Here is a 5,964-nt window from a genome sequence, read left to right as displayed (position 1 = left end):
TGCTGAGGCCCAGCTTTTTCAGGAAGATGTGTGCAGTTATTTGCAAAACTTAAACTCGGCCTTCCTGCCCCGTCAGGGCTCCCGAGGAGATGGCTTATGATCACCGGGAACGGACTTCTCAAGAAGCAGCAGCAGCAGCAGCGTCAGGTTTTATACCCCACTTCTCCCTTGTGCATGTTTGGGACGTCCCGGGAGGAAGTTGCTGTGCCCGTCTCTAGTTGTGACTGAATGGTCGTGGTGCAGGGTGTTCGGAGCCAGATTCGGCTGGGATGCTGTCAGGGTCCACAGCTGTGGTTCCAGGCGTGGAGGGGCCGTGGCTCGGTGGCAGAACATCTGCTCACCATGCAGAAGGGCCCAGGTTCAATCCCCGACCTTCTCCACATGCAGGACCGGGCAGTAGCTGATGGGAAAGGCCTCCGTCTGAGACCCTGGAGAGCAGCTGCCGGCCTGAGTAGACAATACTGACCTTGATTGGCCCAGATTCAGGGGAAAGCCGCTCCATGTGTGCACCTTCTGAAGTCTGTGAGTAGAGCATAAAGAGGACAGCCCTTCCCTTCGTTGGCTGTACCCAGAATCCCATCTTGAGAGGTATACTGCTCCTGAAATGGAGGTTCCTTTTAGCAGTCAGGTACCTGTTCTCCCTGCATTTTCGGTCTGTTTTTTTTTTTTTTAACCCAACAACTCTACCATCTTAGTGCCATTGCTGCAGCTTTGAGTTGCTTAAATGAATTTGATTTTGTGCGAAGTAAGCAGCTCCTTCCGTCTGTTGATCTGCCGCACAGCTCCGTGGGTGACTCAGACTCCTCTATGCTCTCGGGTCTGAAATTCAATCTCTGCAGATAAGTGGCAGTAATTTCCAGGTCGTACCAGGAAACGCTGGTGGGCTGAGGGAACTTAATGGAATAATTAAGGGTCTCGTCCCTCCCTGTGGAGGATGCCTGTTGCCTCTCAGCACGAATCCCTGTTTTGCCTCCTGATCAGGTTTCTGCTACTAACTTCCGCAGTTCCTCCGCCTCAGACGTGATTGATTCACACAGCTGCGTGCTCCACAGAGCGATGACCTCTGCCCTTCCACCCAGGGCTCAGTGTCTGCTTTCCTGCAGAAGGTCTCGGATTCAATCCCAGCTAAAAGGTCTCCGGGGTTTGCAAAGACTGTTCTCTATTAAAGCCCCTGCAGAGCAGCTTCCTGCCTGAATGGACAATGCTCATCTAGAAAGACCATGACAGGACCTAACGGTATGCTGGATCATAGATGAAAAAAGCCAGGAGTTCTCTTGTCGCGTCTCTGCATGAGTATCAGGTCTGAGCTCTTTTCAACCAGGAGACTGGAGGAGCATCTAACAGCAAACCACAAGTGGTGGGTTCTTTTTTTAGGGCCAATAACTCCAGTTCTAAAAATAAGACCCGGTGGGGGAAGGGGCTGTAAAGGAATCCTGATGTTTTAATCAGTACCATAGAAACGGCCAGAAGGGGCCAGAAAGGAAAAACAGCTTTCAGCGGAGCATGGTTGAGTTCCGGATCTGTCCGGCCTCCCCGTTTTGATTTACGAGTCACTCGCAGTCTCGTCCGCCCTTCAGACAGAAAACTATTTGAACCGGCTGCCAAATGTTTTGTCTGACTTGTGCGTTTTACGGCTTGCTTACTGTTTAGTAAAACTCGCCTCCTGCTTGGAATTCACAGGGCTCCGGCGGGCTCCGTTCCTGTCCTCCCCCCGCCTGCCCTGTCCCCTCCCGCCGAGGCATGGATTTTGGACGGCAAGCTTGCCCCTTAGCAAGACACGGCAAGTGGTGAGGCCACGGGTTCTGTGTTGCGATGTTCCCTAAACATGCCGACGCACGCTTAGGCTGCTTGTGCCTTCCGGTCCAGGGTAGTCAACCTGTGGTCCTCCAGATGTCCATGGACTACAATTCCCATGAGCCCCTGCCAGTGTTTGCTGGCAGGGGCTCATGGGAATTGTAGTCCATGGACATCTGGAGGACCACAGGTTGACTACCCCTGTCAAAGTTCTATTTCCCACTTCAGACAGAATTAAGATTTGGCTTGCAGGATCTGGGGTCCGACGGTGATTCTGTCCTATCACCCCTTTCCGAAAACGGGTTACAAACTCCTTTCCCTTCCTCTTCCCACAACAGCCACCCTGTGAGGCAGGTGGGGCTGAGAGAGCTCTAAGAGAACTGCTCTGTGAACAGCTCTCAGAGAACTGTGAGTCACCCAAGGTCGCCCAGCTGGCTGCATGTGGAGAAGTGAGGCATCAAGCCTACTTCTCCAGACTGGAGCCTGCCGCTCTAATTTACAAAATCCCAGTACACAACTGAATGTCTGGCCTTTGAGGAGTCTGCCTGTGGCATCTCTGTGTGGGTCACCGCTCTGGACTTGCCTCATTCCAGTCAGGAACTCACTCCTTTTGCACAGACTGCTGTTCGCCCTAGCTTCAGGAGACGCAAATTAAATGTGTGTAGCTGTAATTCAGATGTTTTGAGAGTTTAGGGGAAAGCAGATATAACCCAGCGGGAGACAATTACCCCCCCCTTCCCCTTGCTGTAATGTGAAAGCCACCTGCAGTCCTCTTCCGAACCTTGAGAAAGGGATTGGAAGCAGTTCCTGGAGAGGGCCGCTGAGTGATATTTATCCAGCTAGTTCTCGTCTGGGTTTTTATGTTCTCACCGGCTCCGAGCTTTTGTTTGGAGCAGACCTCCTGTTGACTGTTAGTGCTGAACTCTGACATCTGATGTCCTGAGAACGGGGTGTGTGAATTTAATATATGTATACATTAGGAGGCCCCGATCCCTGACTTCGGAGCGCTGCGCTGAAACGCTACGCAGTGGCGTCCCCCGAGAGTAATCCAGGCACAGCCTCCTAGCACATCACGGACAGGGAGAGGCTTGCATATCTGGGAGACGTTCCAAAAGTTTGTTGTTAAAAATAGAAAACGGAGCGATACTTTGCACAAGTGGGGGGGGGGTTACTTTGGAGATAAGAATATTTGCTCGTCATCCCCCCTCCCTCTCCGGTTTGAGGGACGTTGCGTTAACAGCAGCAGAATTTAACCACTCCGTGGTTGTGAACCATCAAATCTGTACAGGACTAATTCCAGGTTTGGGGAGAGCCTTCAGCAAGACTGTGTCTGGGGGGGGGGGGGGGGCGCTGGATGTAAAACACCTTTCCCACCAGCGAGCGGGAAATGGTGCCTAGAGCTGGGAAATTCCTGGAGCTACGAAGGCAGGGTTTGGGGACGGGGAGACCTCAGCGACGTGTTCTCCCAGGGAACAGATCTTTATAATCCGGAGACCCGTTGAAATTCGGGGAGACCTCTGGGCCTTGTTCCAGAATTACTTGTAGCGTGGAAGCAAGTTATTTATTTTGCACATTTTTATTCTGTCTTGCTTGACGCCGGCCCTGCATGGGGCTCACTTGATACGTGAAGGTGTCTAGGAGTAAGGCGACCACTTCTGGGCCGGGAAATTCATGGAGGTTCGGGGAGGTGGAGCCTGAGGAGGCGTGGCTTGGGAAGGGGAGGGACTTCAATGGGGCCTAAATGCCATTGGCTGTTGTAAGCCGAGGAGATTTCCAGCCACAGCCTGCCGTTCGGCATCCCTGTTAATGGCTGGGGCCACAGTCAGCTTCCGCAACCTGTTTGCTGCTCTGCCAGCCAGCCCCACTCCTTGAGTCCGGGGTGCCCAGGAGAACGGGGGGGGGGGACCCAAATGCTTCCACCGTGACTCCTGTGCAAAGGACAACTTGCTCTCCTCCGTTTTCTTGCAAAAAGCAGGCAAAAGAGAGAGGGGAGAACAAGAAAAGGAAGGGGGAAAGCAAGCCCCGAGGTCTGTTTTTATTTTAAGGCTGCGTCAGTGGGCTGCAGCCTGTCTAGACGGCCGGGTGAGCATCTGAAGCAGCCCTGGAATTTGAAATGCCGTTTATTTACAACCGTGAGGCGGCCGGGGTGGGGGGTGGGGGAGATGAAGAGAATTATGAGCTTGTTTGCAATAAATAATTTTTTTTAGATATAATAATAAAAGCCACGCTGAGAGTGGATTTGGGGTCTCAATGAGCAGATTGGAAAGCCTCTGGGGGGGGGGTTTGTCTTAGGGATGCCAGCCTCCAGGTGAGACCTGAGGAATTCCAGACTACAGAGATCAACCCCCCTGGAGAATATGCTGGCAGGGGCTCATGGGAATTGTAGTCCACGGACATCTGGAGAGCCACAGATTGGCCACCCCTAGTGAGATCCATTCACTCACTGATGGACCAGGACTGACTTTGGTGCCTGTCACGGGTTCATCTCTTTGGATTGCTCCTGTCCTATCCTGCACTTCCGCGGTCACCGGCTTCTTGGCCCCTTCGGGAAAGCCAGGGGGGGTCGTTTCTCTGTCGGCTGGGATCCGATGAGTTGCCATGAGAAAGGTGAGCCCGAGACTAGCCAGGAAGCTGGATCAGCCCCAGCTGTCTCGAGAATTTCCCTCGCTTGCCGGCAGCTGAAGTCGCAGAAGAGAATCACTTTTGCATGTGTCAGCCAGGGAAGGTAGTGCAGGGGCCGAGGAGACAGCCGGGGAAGATATGCATTATATCCAGGTAGCCCCTGGCAGGAGGAAGGCAGCTGCCAAGCCAGCCCAAGACAAAACAGAGTCGGCAGAGTTGGAAGATGCAGAGAGAGTGGAGCAGCAGGCTGTTTGAAGAATAAAACAGTGTTTATTCCGAAGATTAAAAACCTATGCATAGAAAGAGGCATGGCCTAAATAGCTAGCTGTTGTCTTCAGTCATTCTTCTGTTCAACTGCTGTTCCGGAAGTGAGCGGGGAGGACGGGTGACGTTTCCTCTCCCCATCTTTGGAGACTTCACCTGTTGACTTTTGACCTGCTTTGCTGTGCCAGATCTGCCTGCCCCCAGAGACCGAAGTGGCTGAGCCACCTTCAGCGCAGGCGGCAACATGGCTGGTGAAATTGTGGTTTGCTGGTGGTTGTGGGTTCTCCGGATTGTGTGGCTAACATGGCCTGGTAGTTTTAGCCCCTGACATTTCGCCAGTAACTGCATCTGGCATCTCCAGAGGTAGGACATGGCAAGATTTTGGCACACGGATTCCCGTCTTGCCATGCCCTACCTCGGAAGAGGTCAGCCTCAGTTCCTGGCCAAATGTCAAGGGCTAAAACTACCGAAGCACAGCCTGGAAAACCCAAAACAACCAGTTCACTCCCGTCGTAAAAGCCTTTGACTTTTGACATCATATTGCTGCTTGGTTTAGCCCTTTGGCAGGAGACTAAACAGAGCAACCACTGCCCGAGGCTGGGCCAGACCGGGGCTAGGCCTAGGAATCCGCTTACAGTGAGCATGAACCAGATTCCTGGCCTGGAGGATGCAGCTGCATCCTTTCTGGCACGGACAGCCTCTTGCGGATCTGAGGCTCCCGTTCGCACGCCCAGAGCACTGGCAGCTTCCTTCGGACACCTTCCTGGGGTAGGAGGACCAGGGTTGCCAACTCTGGGAAACCCCTGGGGATTTTCGGAGTGGAGTCTGATCTGGTGGGTTTTGCAGAAAGGACGGTAGTTAGGGTTGGCACCTGGTGGCACCTGAAGATTTTCCGCTTTTATGGTAGATCTGGAGAAAATAGCAGCTTTGAAGGAGGGTCTCTAGGGCGCTATATCTGGAGGGACAACCCCCTCCCCCAAATTCTGCCTCCCCCACTCCAGCTCCCCAAATCTTCAGATATTCCCCGACACAGAGCTGGCAACTCAGGGAAATAAGTGAGAAGCAACAAGACGAATGAAGGTATAGCAGGTAAGTCTGCAAAACCTGAGTGGGAAGTTCACAGAGATCTGAGGAGGGGGGAGAAGCCGGCTGAGGTTCTCAACGAATGAACGCCCCAAAAGCAAGGCCCGAAAAGGAAACAGGAGTGACACGGCTGTGCATTCTTGGCCAGGCAAAATTGTTTCCGAAATTAATTGTTCCGAGATGGGCACGGCTTTGCCTCCG

Source organism: Paroedura picta, chromosome 15, assembly GCF_049243985.1.
Source record: "Paroedura picta isolate Pp20150507F chromosome 15, Ppicta_v3.0, whole genome shotgun sequence".
Lineage (NCBI taxonomy): Eukaryota > Metazoa > Chordata > Lepidosauria > Squamata > Gekkonidae > Paroedura > Paroedura picta.
The sequence above is the reverse complement of the archived record's forward strand: the minus strand, read 5'-3'. Positions refer to the sequence as shown.